The following is an 18,560-nucleotide window of genomic DNA, read 5'->3' as shown; positions in this document are numbered from 1 at the left end:
ACTGCTGGCTGTTACAGAGCATCAGAGGAAGAAAAAACCTGTTTGTAGGAAAAAGTGGAATAAGATGGTTTATTTTAATGAATTTGGAGTAACTACAGAACTCGCCCAGCTTGATGAATCCTCTGCAGTCTGCCAAGTTCATAATGCACTTTATCACAGCAAGTTAGTTCATAACTTACTCCAAGCTCAGCTCAGAATTATTTGACTGACAATTCTTTGTTTGCTTCAAAATCCTTCTGCTTGTTTTGGTGGTGTGTTTTGTTGTTGTTGTTTGTTTTTTTAAGAAGTGAAACTTTGAATGAGGGTTTGTTGGCAGATTGATTTGTCTCCCAGGGCCATGAGTTGCATGGGTGCAAGTGAGGGCAGAGCTTGGCTCTAAATGACTCAAATGCTCCCTTGGCTGCAAGATGCTGAGGGAGTGCATGAAAATAACACAAAACATGAAAGTTCCAAGCATAAAGAGGGGTCTGAGGCAGCTCAGTATGCCTCCTGCCTCCCAGGGGACCTGCAGAGCAGATTCTGCACCTTCAGCTTGTCTTGCTTAGCAGGGCTACACAAACTGAGTTGTAAGTATAAGCAAAATGTTGGGGAGCTTCCATGTTCAGAAACTAACATCAGTTTCCTCACTGATTAAGCCAGCTGTGCTGACTTCTTGGGTGGAGAAGGGTGGGATAGACCATGTGGCTGCAGGACTGCTAGTGTAGTGATTCTAGCTCATTCCTCACCACCCTTCAGGCAGCATTTGTGTTGTGTCTGTGATCACCACGGTTTTTCTGCAGCATGACAAGTGGTTATAGCCTCTGTAGTTTATTATCTCGGTACTGATGAGATGCCTTCCCTGAACAGTCTAGTGTCTGTACAACTGCATGCACTGCCTCAAAGACCATTTCTGTTTTCATTCATTGTACCAGTGCAGTTTTCAGAACATGTGATTTTGAGGTAAACTGAATCTGGAAAAAAAATAAAAATAAAAATAATCTATATTGAACATAGAGGAGAGGAAGTTTAATGAGAGAGAAAAGCTAGCACTGCAGTTTTTAAAGCACAGGGGAAATTTGAGCATGGAATACTAGAAATGGGATTGCAGCCTTTGTTCCTGATGTGTGTTGCATCTTACAATTCCATTTGTTCCACTGTACTTCAGTGCCAGGGCTAAGCAAATAGTTCTCAATAAATAATTTAGCCTTTGAATTTAACCTTCATCCCTGCTCATGGAGTTTCCATGTGCTGATTGCAGTGGTTTCAAACTTATTTTGCAGTTCAAGATCATACAACTTTTAGGGGTGAAGGGAAGGAGGAGATAGGTCTTATTGCGATGTGCCAGTGTGATAGGATACTCTCAAGTGATCACAAGGCACTGCTTGTCCTCCCTGATCTGATGGCTGCAGTGGGATAGTGAGGAAGCAAACCAAAAGCTGTCATTTTAAGCTGAAACATAAGTTTCTCCATTGAAAAGATTAACAACTTGATATTTTTTGCATGAGAAGGTTAAGTTGGAGTCACTATTGAAGCAGACAAGACTATTTCTGACTGAAGCCAGCTCCACTGGAATGCTAATCAGTCTTTGCTTTCCATGTGTACAAAGAGAGGGATTGTGGTCTTATTGTCTCTAAATACATATAACAAAGATGTCTAGGCTGCCTGCCTTAGAGAAAACCAAACCCAAACCAAACCCCCACTATCTGTCTAGGTAGATAGATATCTCCATAAACTTTAAATTATATAAAATGGTGGAAGATGACCTAGAACTACAAAGAAAGGGTTTGGAAAACAGTGTTTTCTGGGAAAGCTTGTAACCTAATAACTCAACAGTAAGACAGGAGGGCTTCAGGATAAGTGGCCTCCTGAACTGGTAGATGGGGTCAGGGAGCAGTATAGCCCCCCTGAAATCCACAAGGAAGCAGTTAGAGATTTGCTGAGCCACTTGGATACTCACAAGTCCGTAATTCTATAATAGTAGAGAGGCCACCAAGCCAGCACCCATGCACGATATTGGAGTAGTCATTAACTCTCTTCCTACCTGACCGGGGGGCCACCAGGCCCCCCGGCCTTTGTTGTCACCACCACCATCACCCAGTGTGCACCAGGGGCACTCACCAGTGATGAGAGGAGGATCCTCCAGCCCAGATGGGCTCAGCTTGGGGCTGCCGCCCTTCCTGGCTGGGATTAAATAGGGGAGTGGGTGGGGAGGGCCAAGTGGCCACACCTGGGGTGGGAGGAGACTCCAACAGAGCCCAGGTGCTCTGGGTTTTGAGGGGAAAAAGGGCTGGATGTGGTGGAAAAGGGGAGGACTATGACAACGGTATTATTGAGAAAGAACAGGTAGTGAAATACTATTCAAATATGAATTATTGACTTCTAGTGATTGCCAGATGCTTAATATGGTTGGTTTCAGGATGTTCCAATTATTCTTGGATATTAGATAATTTATCAACAAACCCAAACATGATTTTGATAGGCCAGTAGTAAGTTCAATAAAAAAAAAACCCACACACCTTCTGATAAGGTAATTGTATAGTGTTATTATCTCAGTAAACTCTTGATCTCAACCCAGAGGGTTTTTTGGGGGGTTGTTTTCCATGTGTGTATGGGGGAAAGTGCTTGCTTCTGAGAGCAGGCTGTGTGAAGCCAAGACACTACTGGGCTGAAGATGAGCCATTGGGTTTAGCTGGCAGAGTTGAGCTCTCCTACAGCTAAACAGGAACAGTCCATGCCACAATGAGCCCTGTGGTCTCTCCTGTGTGAGTATGGAGACAATAGGAGTATGAGATGGAAACCCTTTCTTGTACAGGCACAAGTACATGAGTTACAAAGAAAAGCAAAGAGAAGAGCGAGTTCTTCCAGGAGAGCTGAGCTGGTCTACCATGAGCAGTTCTCTGGTCCTAGTACATGGGCATCAGATCCAAATTTGGGTAGGGGAAGATCTGGTGATGCACTTAGTGCCATGGTTTAGTTGATTAGATGGTGTTAGGTGATAGGTTGGACTTGATGATCTCAAAGGTCTTTTCCAACCTGGTTGATTCTGTGATTAATTCTAAATGATTAATCTGGGATTTCATCTAAAGGAGACACTGCTTGAAACAGGGCACTCAGAGACCTCTTCCAAACTAAATTACACCTTTTACATTGCATAGTGAAATGGACCTTTTTTGTCTATAAGTAAAGGATTTCCTGATGCCTCAACTATAAAACAGAGGACAAAACCAGGTCAATCTGAGTTGTGATTTTATCAGTCTTTTTGTTCCTTACTGTGGTAAAATGTGTGACTATGATCTCACCCCGAGAGACTGTTGCTTTGCTTCAGCCAGGGCCAAACTTTTGTCAAAATGAGTTAGAAAAAAATTCAGCTATGAAAATGCCTCAAAATAGTTTCTTATACTGCAGCTTGAGGTACACAGGAGTAAACTGAGAGGGTTACTTCTGAGCTGCTTTTCCCCCCAAAAAGAGAGAGTGAAGTGCAAGTAGTACATGCTTGACATCATAAAATACTGCTATGGCAACGGCTCACTGTTTATCTTCTAAGCATTTATTTGATGGAGGAAAATTGGTACAAATATGAGAAAGTGAATTCTCTTATATTTTACCTACTTTTCCTTTGGTGGGCAGCCTTTGTATCAAATAAATTGGTAAGTTTTCAGACTCAAAAGGGGGAGGTTTAGAACTGTGAAATTATGGAATCAGTCTTTCTCTGGGTTGTGATTACATCAGAAATAATAATGCCTCACTAGTCACCTTGCTGGAAGATTACGAAGTTTTGAAAGACCAGCATAGTGCACAGAAACCTGATATATCTTTCTTAAAGTTTGGAGATGGGAATCAATATTATTTAGAATGGGTTTGGAAGTCTTTTTCAGAAAAAGAAGAAAATAAAAGGGGGGGGGGGGGGGGGGGGGGAAGGGGGAGAGATATTAAAACACTACACACAAACAGAAAATGTTCTATAGTAAAAGAGTAACAAAATGTTATCCATCCAGAAACTGAGAGGATAACAGATAATTTAATTGATCTCTCAGCTTGCAAAAGAAAAGCCATGTAAGTTATTCAACCATTAAGCACTGTATGTTTATAAATTCAGGTAGGCACACCATTTCTTACAGGCATCCAGAAGCAATTTCTCTTTAGCCTTGATGACAGATAGGTATCATATTTTTCTGGACAGTGAGGATTAGAATCACAGAGAAAAGGGTCTGTTATTTTTAGAAGTCTGAACCCTGATGCCAAAAGGTATTAAAAATCTACTATTTGCTCTGTGAAATGAAGAAAGACAAAAAAGGCAAAGAAACCTCAAGACCCCTAATGAAAGATGGAATCCTTTTTTTTTTTAAGAGATACAACTTAGCCAGACTTAGTACACACCTCTTTATTTTTCTATCTTTATTTCCTTTATTGTTTTCCTTTTAAGAAGATATGATCTCCTTTATTAATTGCTATCCAAGGTTTAGTTATTTATTTCCATCCTTGAGAACAACACAGGATTCATTTTCAGGGAAAACCAGACAACAGAAGATGGAAAATGAAAAACATCCTCACATTTTGAGGTCTTTCCCAACCTTATTGATTCTATGATTCTATGATTTTGATGCAGAGATACTGACATATGTCAAAATGAATGCCAAGAGCTCTGAGCAGTTTGAGGATAATCCTTTTGTGTACTACATGAACTTCTGAAATCCTGATCCCAACAATTAGCCAGCACGACTAATGAGATAGAGTGTGGTTTGTTTTTTTTTTTCTTCCCCCAAAAAATAAAGTAGTTGCTGTTATTCTGTTGCTGCAGAATCTTGATGTCCCCTGGCTTCATCAAGCTTACTTTATATCCTGCTTGAGTGTCTTCAGTCTTTTCGAGAAAGAGGCTGCCATGATTCTTGGCCCAGCTATTTTTGTCTGTGGCAAATGTGAGATTGATGTTGTCACGCTGTCCCAGCTACCATTCTCTTTTTCTTTTCAGGGAATGACCAGGATCTTATTGAATAAATCAATTTAAAAAAAAAAATAAGTGAGAGGGACACAAATCAAATGAAAGCCAAGTGGGCTTGTTTGCAGGCTGTGGTCTTGCTCCCACTGGGCTCACACAGCACGTGCCCTTTTATCTTAGTGCCTTTAAGCTATGGTGGTCTGTTCAACCTTCTGGGGCTACATATGTCTCTGGGCCAGGATAATTGTTCTCAACAGCATGAGCTTAACTTTATCATCCCTCCTGCCTCTTGACTTACTGCAAATTAAACAGTGGATCCATGAAAAAAAAATTATAATATAAAATAAAATAAAGCTGAGAAGTTTTCATCAGCTTTTTAAGACTGTGTTTCTTTAAGACTGAACTTGTTATTTTGTGGGTACCATGGAACATTTTTCTATCTTCTGTCTGATGAGATGGAAGTAATTTAATTTTGTGTTTTGTTTTGTTTTGGTGTTTTTTAAACTGTGGTGCAAAGAACAATCAGAAAGAAATTAGACTAATGAATAAAGAAAGCTAGACAGGGACATGGAAGATATGCATGGAAAACATGCAGGAAGCCAAATTCCCATTCAGAGTTTGCCAAATTGCCCACGACTTCTCTTTCAAAGCCTTTCTAATAACTCTCCATTGTATGCAAAGCCCATAAGAATAGAGTTAATAACAGTGTATGGGTATCAATTATACATTACAGATGTAAATCTCACAATCCCCCTCTACTCTTAGGAAAGGGGCTGCCTTTGTGCCATGCACAGTCAAGAATGCTCTGTCAGCACTGAGTAAATGATAAAGAAAAGTAGCAGTCAGGAAGCCTCATTCCACTGAGTCACATTTTAACTACTCAGGCAAAGCAAAGTTTCCACAGATGATGTCATCCTGATCTGTACCACGAATGTTCTTTAACTCCTTAAAATCCTTTTTGAATTTGATGTTCTTTAGATGTGTATAATCTTCGTCATTTCATCTAAAAGAGAACCCCCAGAGAATTTGAAACTTCCTCTGCACTGATCCTAATGCCCTTCCCAGCACCTATTTCAGTTTAAATGAACATTTTTGAGCACAGATTTATGTTTAGTCAGATGATATTTTACCAGCATCTTTTATGACAACATCCATATTCTCTGCCTCTACTGGAAACACCCACTTTAAAGTATTGATTTTATTTTTCTGGGTTTTATTTATTGATTTTATTTGTCTGGTAAACACCAGAAGGAATTTCTTTAATTATTATTTATTTCGGGGGTTGATTTTGTTTGGGGATTTTTATTGTTGTTTGGTTTGGTTTTTTTCAGAAGAGCACAAAGAATGGAAATCATTGAGCCATAATTTTTATGTTCTTTCCTGGAAACTGTCCAAACTGGGATTATAGTCAAACCAGCTAACATCATGTGAGGTTTTAGCTCCGTCAGCTAGGCAACTGCAATTTTCATCATATGCAGGGGTAGCTGTTCTGCTGCTGCTGCTTAAGATTTCAGCTCTTCCTTGCAGAAGTCAGAAGTCTATATTTTATTTAATTCTCATCAGTGATTCCCTGAATCTACAATTTAAAAAGAAGAAAAAAAACCAACAAACTACTGAGTCTGGAAAAAAAACCCACAAGTTTTCTTCTGAAGAAGACATTATGATGCACAGTTATACTGCACTGCAGCAAGGTTCTTTATTGAGCTACCTTTCTTTCTTGGTCATACCCTAAGTCCTGTGCTGGGCTGCAGAGTCCTTACATGCAGTTTAGAGAAATGTTTAAATGGTGTCTCTACCTGTTTCTTTGGCCTCAGGGCTATCAGAAGGTCAGCACATCCCTTCCAGTCTTTTGCACTACGCTTTTAAGGGTAAGCTCAGAATGGAGCTTTACCAACAGCTCTCAAAGGCCGTACGAGACCCTACAAAACCCTCAAGGAGAATTCACAATTTGAATATCATTCCTCCCTCACCAGGTATTAAAAAGAGATGTGTTTGGCTAGTATCTCCCTTACAGCTCTTAAATAGTGTTGCAAAAAACCTGAAATAGTTTTGCTCATAGAGTGAAAAGATTTGGAGATGCAGCTTCTAATTTTAAGGAATGGCTAATGACTACCTTCTCCTCTCTGTCAAGTTATAATTTCTTTATTGGCAAATAAAGACTAAAAGTTCATTATCAACTCTTCAGCAGCCATGCTGTGTTGGTATCAGTAATGACAATGTGTTTCATTACCAGGCTTGTAGCAGAAGCAGTAAAATATCTGCTTCGCTAATTCACGATTATCTTAATGGCACTCTCTGTAGAAGTCTGCATCTGTAGATGTTCACCAAAGCAGATATCTACTAGAAGTAAATAGATATTTACTAACATATAGATAGGACAGTAAGCCCACAGTTAGTGCAAAATAAACTCTGATGTTGGCAATATGCCCAAATCAACAATGACCACTGCACACCCACAAACAGACAAATCTGGGATCTGAAGACACTGGTCCCAAAGCTGTATGGACCTTCCTTTTGCAGTGCCTCAGCATTTGTAGCCAGCCCCACAATAACACATGCCTGTGGCTGAGCTAGTGTGACTCCTCTGTGGGATGGGATGGACATCTTGAGAACAGGGTGACAGGACAGACTTGAGGAGGAGTTGTGAAACCCTTTTAAAAACCTGGAAAAAGTAATGACACTTTCCCCTGGGCCTACATCAGGCAGGTGAAAGCTGGACTTAGCCTTTCCTGTTGCTAAAGTCATAGTTCAATGACTGTGCTATTTGTGTGCCTGGACGTGCAGCCTAAACTGACAGATGCTCCTTGCTCCTCTCCATCACACCATCAGGGATCATGCAAGGCTAACAAGAAGGCACACAGCCTTTCAAGTGTTAGCTGGAAGACCAGTCTTTGACCCCTGCCTTATCACTGTCTGGTTCTTAATCAGTGCAGATGAGCTGAGAAAGCTTCAATTAGATAGCTATAGGTTTCTTCTGTTCTAGTCAGAAAAAAATGTTCATGCTTAGCATGTAAGATTGGCTTTAAGCTGCATGTTTTCTAGAAATTGTCTAGGTTTTCTTGTGAAGAAACATTTGGCCTCTTAACTTTGCACATTGCTGTATGGTGTGGAATTTGGCAGATTCCTGCGCATAGCCTCTTTAGGTCCTCACAGTTGGCGCTGGTTTAGTATCGGATTCATCAAACAACTGTATGAAATTTGGTCCTGGTGCAAAGCCAGTTTAAGTCAATGCTAAAATAAATCAGGACTTCTGTAGCCTGTTTCAGGTCTTCCTTTCCCTTGTCTCAGTTTCTTGATGCTTCAGCCTTTCCGAGTTACAAATCTCCCCTAAAAGGCTGGTCCTATTCAGAGCCTAGTTTTCAGGAACACTTTCATCTCTTATTTTCCTGAGATAGAGACAGACAAAAATACTGTGGTTGTCGTGTCCAGAATACAAAAAGGCAGTGGGCAAGGGGTTGCCTACTGAACTAATCACCACAGTTCAAGAGCAACTGAGGAGAAATGGAGCAACCCATGGCTTGGCCTCTCCATGATGCAACAATCCCAGGAATACCACAGCAGGTAGATCTAGTGTTTTCATAGAGATGAGCCAAGGCTGCAGCAGTCTATGTAGCTTCCAGTGTCTGCATGCACTGGGGGCTCCTGCACCTTGCTTGGCCACCAGCTCCTCTTACCCTGGCTCAGAGGGAGCATGCTATCCTTCAAGGGAGCCCAAAGTACTGTGCAGGCAATGGGGGAGGCCAAAACAATAGCAATCTTGATGTGCTCTATAAAGACAGGTTTCTTCAACAATGCAAATCTAGCTGAGACGCTCTGCAGACATACCCAATAACTTGAGGGGCTGTTTGCTCCTAAAGTAAAGGCAGGAACCAGAAATTTCTAAGACTTGAAATATTTCATTCATTTTCCACACAGATATTTGGTGTAAGCTGGGGTAAGTCACTCTGGTGTAGTTCAAGGGAGTTTATGTGCTTACTCCTATGGAGAGGATTTGATCACAGCCTTTGTCTGTGGAGGAAATTTACCTCCTCTGAGTCAGTCTCTTTATGGGAGACTCAGTAAGGATTTATACATGATGTTTTGGGCATTCACATTAAACAGCTCTAGCCCAAATCCTTGTAAATAATAATAGGTATTTTGAGTATAAATGAAGTAGTAAAACTCACATTTTAAGAGCTAGCTGGACTTAGCCAGAATACTAAATAAATAAATAAATCTTACAGATTTAACTGTTGACCATATTGAGTTTGCTGAGAGGCTAAAAATGAAGAAAAACATTGCCAGGAAACAAAAATCCATGCTAGGTCAGAGAAAGAAAAAGAAGTTTCCAAGTTGCAATTCAGCAGAGTTAAAATGCTGCCCTTGTCTCTAGCAAGAAACCTAACTACATGCAGGTAAGAATGCCATTTTACTTACAGAGCTTACTAAAGCTGTGATGAATGCATATTTGGGATATATTTATTCTTGTGTGAACAGGCTACATATCACTATCATTAACAGTAACTCAGCATGTTTATCACAGTGCATTTCAGGGAGGTGGGAAAACACACAGGTTACTGTTTTAATTCTGCAATAAGTCATGAAACCATCCACACACTCATTGTTTTTAGTGTCAGTGTCACATTTCAGAAGCTTTTTTTTCTTCCTTGGAAATGGCTTATGCAAAACATATTAGAAATATATTGAAATGCCATGCCTGAGTCTTGGTAAGCGTCCCTGCATATCAGCTCAAAGCAAAGAGCATTTCTTCACTCGAATGTGTTGTGTAGACTGAATAATGTGTTAGTGCAGTCAAGAATACTGTATTTGTCATCCCTGGCACTTTGAGAAGATATTTGTTCACATAAAGTTCAGCCTAGTTCTGCAAAATATTTGTTGCTAGGCTCAGATTTACCATTTGCAGGTTAGGTTGGGTGCCTCTCTTCTTTTAACGTTTGTTCCCTCTACCTCCCTGTTTAGGAGCCTCACTGTTTTCAGCATCCAGATTTCATATGAGTAAGAAGTAATTACCTCCCTGAGAAAATCCCCCCTCTTCCTGATTGAGGCCATGTCACTGCAGCAGAAATGTTATTCAGCAGCCACTAGGTATCCTTGGTGGTGACATCTGTTTAGCTGTCTGGTGAGGGATTGAGGAATAATCAGTCATATAGGTGTTGAATAGTATTGGCTTCCTGACAGACCTTCAGAATAGCCATTGCAGCAGTTTAAAAATCAGCCTGTTTGTTTCTGCCACCCAGTGAAACACTGTGATGTCTGGAGATTAGTTTTACTTTCAGTATTGTACAAAGCAGGACAATAAATTACTTCCAAGCCAGAAAAAATATGCCAACGACAACAAAAAAATGCTTTAACTATCAGATTTTTCTTTAGTGATTTGTGGATTACCAGATAACTAACTCACCTATGGCATCACTAACAAAGAGTTAAATCTCCCATCTTCTGTAGAATTTCTAAACAGATTACATATCATTGCCTAAGATTTAGATGAAGGTAAAGCAGAGCTTGCAGATCCATTGTTATTGGTTAGTGAATAAAAGATGAAGATTAGGATGATTAAAGAGAAGTGAAACAGGGGTTCAGCAGTATTAACTCAAGGGAGTAATTCTCCTGGACACTACTGGGACTATGTCCATGACTAAGGACAAGAAGAATTATGCTCTTAAGAAAGCAAAAAGCAGAGCCTGTCTAACCAGTTCCCCTGAGGAACGGGAATGATTACAGGGCATGCTGTTGTCTTTTCTTTTATGGGCATAGGCAGCCACCTGGAAAAGATGTGAAGGAACCGATGCAACTGGCATTAAATCTAATATAACTGAGCTCAGACTAGCAGATGAAGATTATGGCTTAATGTTTGCAGAGCTGAGAACGGAAATAAGCACATCACCACTGAGGTTTTGTGTCTCAAGAGGAAGGTCCACAGTAAGAACAGGGTTGGAATATTTCATTTTCACACAAGGAAGAAAATAAGGACAAAAACTGGACTGAAGTAGGGATTTAATGAACATAGGCTTGACAGGAAGGAAAGCAAGTGAAATTTGGGGGATTCATCTCATCTGACTGTAGGCACTACCCCACAGATGACTATACCCAAACAAGTCATCCAGCCTCCCTTTAAAGTTAGTGGAAATAGTTACTTTTAGAATGTGATTCATCTGAACCTCAAGTAAAGAACTAAAATGCATCTGATAAATTTTGCCTCAGAAGAGTCTCTTTTTCTGCTTTAACTGTGCGGAGCTGCTCAGATGTGGGTCTGCGAGCCCTGGATGAAGGTATGGATTGTCCTATGACATCTCAGTGGGATAGCAGGAGCAAGAGACTGATCTGCACTGCACTCAGAAAGGCAGCAGTCTCCTCATTCAGTTTTCTATGGAGGAAAACTGCAACTAACCCAGCATTTATCCATAAATTTTGATGTTCATCTTTACTGTCACTTACTCGGTACATCCAAGCTGTAAACAGGAGAAAATAAAAGGGAAAAAAAAAGTATATATTTCCCTTTTGATTATTAGATAATAAAAAACTTGAAAATATAATTGCATCTTCTAAGTATAACAGCATTTCAGTACAAAATTTCCTAAGTCAACACAATTTATTTACACATTGGCCTGTTTAAGCAACAGCCTCAGCTGCTATGAAAGAGTCTGTGTTCCAACCCCAACCCAGAAAGAAATGATTTTTCACTCAGTTACCTCTGCCTTCTTCCAATGGTTTCCCTGCAAGCTTTGCCTAATGAGCTCTCCAGACTTGCTGCAGGCAGGACACTCAGCTGGGTTGATGTCCAGACTCTATAGCTGCTGGACTTGAAAAAGTGCAATAAGCTTGTGAAGCATGGAAACTCAAACTACAGCAGATAGCTAGCAGGGCATATTTATTGCAGAGGCAGAGTTAGAATCCATTAGGGTCTCCATTAAGATCAGTACCTTGAGAAGACTCAGGAACTGGCAGAGGATCTTTTACCTGATGTTATGAATAACACAGGCAGTGTCATATACTTCTAGAAATTGAGGTATAAATCATAAGAAAGTTCTTGTTCTTTTGGTAACAGGAAAGCTTAAAAAAAAAGTAAAAAGAAAGGTTTTCTTATAGCATTTCTGAAGGTATTTCTGGCTGTGCAACATTATGTCAGACAAAGCCAAGACATTACAGGGCCCTTGAAGTAAAACTGCTTGATGACGCTATTAAAGGAGATATTATACTTTTCTGCTGTCCTTTCTCTCTAGCTCTTGAGTTTAGAATTATCTACTATATAATGCCAGAACATTTTGATTTACCCAGTTTAGATGTGCTTTCTGTGACTGATACAAAGCTTCTCTATGTCATAAAGGCTGGTAAAGCCAGCATGACAGGGAAGAAAACTCTTACTCAATACTCTAAGAAAGTTGCTCTTTGATGCACTGTGGATGTTACTTTCCCTTCAGTGTTTGCTTAAAAACAGTTAAGGAAGCTGTGATTCTTTGAGCCTTATTTTACTAGATATTTAATTAAAATTAAGAACCAAAAGGTCCATTTACTTCTTTATCCCTTTTACTGTGAGCAGCAGTAGCAGAAGGCAATTTCATCCTGAAATGGAAAGAACGAACCAGATATTTAGCTTTTCTGCCTTAAAGGGAACAGGAATGTTTTAAGAGGTGTTTTTTCCAGAGAGAGAATGAAAATGCATAATAATGATTTTTATTGTCCACAAGCCAGAAGGGAAAATATCACCCTCTGAATATTCTGATCTTAACAGGCATATTGGAAATTATGCTCTCCAGCGTTGCCTTCCTGCCTCTTAGCCATCAGCAGCCCAGGGGCTGTCTTGGTTGGAGGTCACACCCGTACTGCTGCCTTTAAAAGCCAGCCTAATTCCTCACCAAGTTGTGTTTTTGGCTTTCAGAACTTCCTGCAGCCCTGAGTTTTACAATTTATGTCTTGTTTTGAAAAAGTGCTTCCCTTTGTTAGGTTTGAGCCTGCTGTCTAATAATATTTTTGTATGACCCACGGCACATGTCAGTGTAGCTTGTCCCTGCAACTTCTCTCTGGCAAATCTGATTTTATAGACCTCTATTGTATTTCCCCTTATTCATTGCTTGAAGAATTATACCTTATTTAGTCTCTCATCATACCCACCCTCCACCCCCCCAAAAAAACCCCATTCAATAATCTGATTTTATTGCCCTTTCCTGCACTTTTTCTGGTACTACTCTATCATTTCTGTAGTTGTGGAGCCAAAACTGCACATGGGATTCAAGAAATGGGTGTGCCATTGATTTCAGCAGCATAATATTTTCTGTTCTGTTTGACTCACTGTTCCTCTTCTGACAATTCAGATGATGCTGTTTGCTCTTTTGACCATCACTAGGCACTGAGCTGACGTTTTCCAAGCGCATTCACGCCGAGTATAATTTTCCGCCCCCCGAGGGTTATTAGGTAATTTAGAGGCTCCCGAAGTACACCTGCAGTTAAAATTGGTTTTCTCATATGCAGTGAACTTAGCAACATCTAATTTAATCTTATATTTAACCACTTGGATGGCCAATGTTTTGAGAGATCCATCTGCAACTTCTTGCAGTAGATGTAGGATTTGCTATGTGACTACCCACCTTACCTTTCACTGCTCCAGCTGTATAACCTATCACTCTGTCTAATTTACCAGTGCAGTTAATTTTTGTATTAGCTTAGCTTGTCTGAGGTCATATTTCCCTGTCATAAATTGCTCCAGGAATTCCATTAATGTACCTTGTTTTATAGCATGACCTTGTCCTCACTGTGTGTGCTTGGTCTTTTGAGACCAGGACAGAAAATAGTAGACCTGTTCTTGAAACTTTTTTTCCCCCCTTCAATAATTTCTTTCTCTCTCTCTCTTTTTTTTCCTTCTCACCCTCTTTTATTAAATTTTGAATTTATATTTTATTAGACAAGACCATGAAATATAACACTATGGGTACGAACCCTTATTATTATTATTATATTAATGGAGAGAGCATTTGCTAAGGAGGAAAATGTGTTAAAGAATGATAGACTGTTTGTCAGCAACAAAATGATGACACCACAGGGCCTTCCATATATTGCTTCTTGCACCATAGTTGAAAGAGGAAAAAAGGCTGCAGTCCACCCCCCAGATATGACCTCCATACACAGGCCAGCAAAAAAACTCCTCGGAAGCTGCAGAACTTTACAACTTGCATTTACTTCACAAGCACAACAAGATGCTTGGATTATGACTCTGGATTTGTAAATGGGATGTGTAAATATATCCACACGCTCTAAGATGATTTTTTCCAGTCAAAAACTTTCAGATATGCTCAGGCTTATCTGAAACATGCCTTTCACAACAAATCAGAATTTGCAGGAGCTTTTCAAAACTGAAATGTTCTTTGTTTGCTCTTCTTGCTGCTGTTCTTCCCTTGTCAGCTCTGGAGAAATTCTGAAAACTTCTGTCTCCTTGATTCTGATGCAGATTATAGAGTGGGAGGTTTTGGTACTGCAAAAACAAAGTCTCTGCCTGCCTACACCATAATTAAAAGCTACTTCATGAACTACAACTATCATAAGTGATGATGGCTTTACCTGAAGCATTTGGGTTCATATTTAATTTTAGTGACTGTACTGATTCTAAAATGAAGAGCTGAGTCTTAGTGATATGTATGCATTCATTAGGGGAAACACTTCATTCATCTGCATTGTACCTATGAATTGCTGGGCCTGATATTGGTCTTTTGGGACAGATTAGGAATAACTAAAAAGAAATTAATGAAACTAATATAACCTTAGTATATGTCTCTGTCTGCCCATGGTTTTTGCTTTCTTTTTAAATTCTGCTCTCCCCTACAGTTTGGCTTGGGGCAATATTCATACACCTGCAACTCTCAAGTATTTCTGGGAAGTCTCATGTGAAGGTAAAGTAGATCTATATTTCTTTCTGCTTCAACGGCCTTCCTCTACACATGGAATCATCTAGCTGGGACTGAGCTCCAATGTAAGACTGATTTTATCTCATCTTCTCTGTTCTGTAGTGAATAGGTTTTTTTAGGGCTGATGATAAAGCTTTCCCCCAGAAAGTGCTTCTGCACTGTGAATATCATGTTTTTACCAGTGAACACCTTCCTTTTCCCTCTTCATTTACTCATGCAGATGGCCCTAGCATCCTCTTTGCTTTCACTGTCTTTTTTGCATTATTCCATGCTTAGTGCTTTTCTTGCAGCTCCAGATGCTGGATTATGTGGTGACAGGAAGTTATCTTCCTTTGTATAAACAAAAATAAGCAACATTTTCTGCTATCACTGATTCTCTGAAAGAAGAGTTGGGAGCATACTTCATGTACAACTAGAAATATCAAAACTTGGAGCCATTTTTGAAAGTCAACATATACCATCATTTTGAGAAGAGGATGAAGATATTGACTGTTGCAAACTAAGAGTCTTTCAGTGTTGTAATTCCTTACCTCCAGGTACACTTGTCTCCAAATGTTCAGGTTTCTAAGGATGAGTAGAAGGAAGTTCTGAGTTCCAAGTCATAATTTTATTACAAGAATCTGTTAAGCTTCCTAATGAACACAAAGGTTTTCATGCTACTGTATTAGGCTTCTTTTTTGTTTGGTTGGCTTGGTTTTTTAGTTCTGGTTGGTTTGGGGTTTGGTTTTTTTTTCATTTATCCTTCAACTACAGAGCACAAAACATTTATTTTTAGTTTTTTTGGAAGATGAAACCACAAGGGGGATTTTTCATCAGCTTGAAAGACTTGAAATACCTCATACTGTCCTATCTATGTGTGTAGAAGTTCATCTATGGCACTGTAGGGTCTCTCATAGAGTGCTCCTACTTTTTTTCCATAGTGGGATAGCTTCCCAAAATGTCTTTCCAGTTTTCCACTTAAAAGATGTCTTGAATGAATAGTTTCTGTAGTTGCCAAAGCTACTTAGTGTTTTCCTGGATGTAGATTATGTTTCTTTTGTTGCCTACAAGAAAACAGTCATGGAAAGAGATAATATCATCATTAATATTTATGCATGTGGAGTTTCCTTTCAATGGTGAAATCAATACTTGTCCCTAGAACAGTTTGGTTTGCTTCTAAAACAGAACAATAGCCTTTCAGATTCCATAAATGAAAAACATCTGCTTATTAGCTCTTTTTCTTTCTTTCTTTCTTTTCATCCAGCCTTTTGTATCATGTTCTTGAGCCAGTTACACAGCGTTCAAGAGAGGTCATTGAGTACGTCTCTAGCTTTATCATGTTCTTCTCCTTGATCGTGCAACTGGTTTTAAGACCTATTCCATATTTCAGGGAAGCTTATACATATAGATGTGGCTATGGATGTGTGCATCTGTGTGTGTGTGTGTGTGTTTATTTATGGAGTTGTCAGTCTGCAGAGAATTGCCTGTGACGTACACAGATTTATTTATCTGCTTATTTGGAGTATAGTTTCAAAATAATTGCCAGGTGAGATTGAGACTTTATTGCTGGTCCTCTCTATTTCACAGCTTTGCTGAAGTGCTTTAATTATCAGCTATTAGAGGTGATAATTCATGCACCAAATCTGAAGAGCACTTTAAAAAAAAAAAAAAAAAGCCTTCAGTGTGCCATCAGTTCTAGAGAGAAGAGTTCTGCTTGCTATTTATACCCTTCAAACTTGTTCTTCCATACGCCCTGGTGTAATGCTGCCTCTTTGGGACTTGGTGGTGTTGTCATTTTGTCCTTTGAACTGTGGTCGTTGCCTGTGGTCTTGTCCAGGTCTTGGTGGCTGGTGGGCTGTGTGACACGAATGTCACTGCAGTGAAGATGTCTGCCACCCAACTGCCAGCTTTTGGCCAGGAGACATTGCTGTAAGTGCCCAGTAAAATACAGACAGTGTACTACTAAGTTTTGATGCAGGGTCTGCCTACTGGTGTTTTTTTCTTGGTATTGATGGATACATACAAAGTGTTCATCCTTAAACGCTCCTTCAAAGATCAAATACTTGAGGAAGCCGTGTAGCTGAAGCTGTTGGATAAGGGGGGGAAAGCAACCACATGGGAGGTACTCCCTCCCTGGAGGTGTTCAAGGCCAGGTTGGGCTTCTTTTTTCCCATCTTTAAATGAAATGATACCTCTCATTTGAATCAATCTCTTCTTTTATCATATTTAACCTATCATTTTAAACAATGTTTACTGTTTCTCAGTTTCTGCAGTCACAGGCAGCAGAACTGATGTTACAGTTTATTTATACTGCTGACTAGCATTTGAGATACAGAGTCTGCACCAAATGCCTGATGCTGCTTCAGTGACACCAGGGACTCCATCATACTGGAGTGGCAATTGTGGGAACTATTGACAGATCAGAGGAAGCACCACGATTGACACATTTGTGTAGCATTGTTGAAGACAATGAGGCAAATTATGCCCTTGACACTACACATAAATTATATGTTATGGATTTTGTTCATACAGCAGAGCATGGACTTGGCTAAAAACCCTGACCATAGGGGAGAGTACTGAGGGTACTGGTTTAAGTGTGCTGTAAAGAGGTAGCATAAAGGGAAGTGGAGGAAAGGGAAGGAATTTGTGGGGTGCTTCTATGGATAAAAAAAAAAAAAACAGGTTTATTGACTCATTTTACCTCAGATGAGTAAGTTGGGAGAATTTTAGCTTAGCTCCTTATTCCAGCAGATGGGGACCCCAGCTGCTTGTTTCTTTCCATGCTGACAATCTGGTTACATCAGTTTTCTAACAGCTTGCACGTCGAAGGCTCTAATCACAAAGAAATATCCTTCCTTTAGAAAAGAGAGCTGAAGCTAGAAATCAGTTTCCAGCTTTTCTTCCAGTTGGGTTATTGATAATGATGATAAGCACTTAGGGCATAGGCTGGCTTTGTTAATAGAGAAGTAATCAAAGTACGTCATGGACACCACACTTCTTATTAAGCAGTCTGTAGTCATCTTCTCCCTACAAAGTAGAGATGACCATCAGTCCAAAAGCTTTTCCATCAGACTGGGCCAAGCTAGCCTTTGCACTTTTAAGATGTTCCTTTTATGGAATTTGAGGGTTTTATTTAATTCCAAGTTAAGGTAATTGGACAATGTGAACTGTACAGCTCTGTCTCTGAACCTCTTAACCCAAAATCTGTAATGACAATTTATTTTTAGGGAGCACTGATATTAAATTGCAGCACTAATGGCTGTGATTCCCTAGCCAAGTGTCTTGAGAAACTTTTCTTTTACTCTTAAATGAGGAATGATTTTTCCTAGCCTAATGAGACAAAGTCTAGATGACATTAAATGGTGGAGAAGAACAAGAGGAATTATTGAAGGAGCCTGAAGAGTGAAAGAAGAAAGGAACAACGAAAGCATTTTGGGGAGCTAGATAGTCCCACTGAGAGTTTCCCTTCTGTCTGGAAAGGGAGACATGTAAGAAATAAAACCACAGTTGCAAGACTATTTTCATGAAGCTTTATGGAGCAAAATTTTCAAAGATTACAGGTGAGGTCTTGAACCCTTCTTCATCTTCCTGTTTAAAATACAATGAATAATGTAAGCAGTGAAAGCTAAAAGATTGTTTAATGAATTGACCAACCTAGTGTCTTTCTGTGATGAAGTGATTACATCAGTGGACAAGGAAAGAGCTCTGGATGTCATTCATCCGGACTTCTGTATAGTCTTTGACTTGATCCTTTACAACATCCTTCTTTCTGA

The sequence above is a fragment of the Dryobates pubescens genome, chromosome 23 (assembly GCF_014839835.1).
Source record: "Dryobates pubescens isolate bDryPub1 chromosome 23, bDryPub1.pri, whole genome shotgun sequence".
Classification (NCBI taxonomy): domain Eukaryota; kingdom Metazoa; phylum Chordata; class Aves; order Piciformes; family Picidae; genus Dryobates; species Dryobates pubescens.
This window is presented reverse-complemented; position numbering follows the sequence as displayed.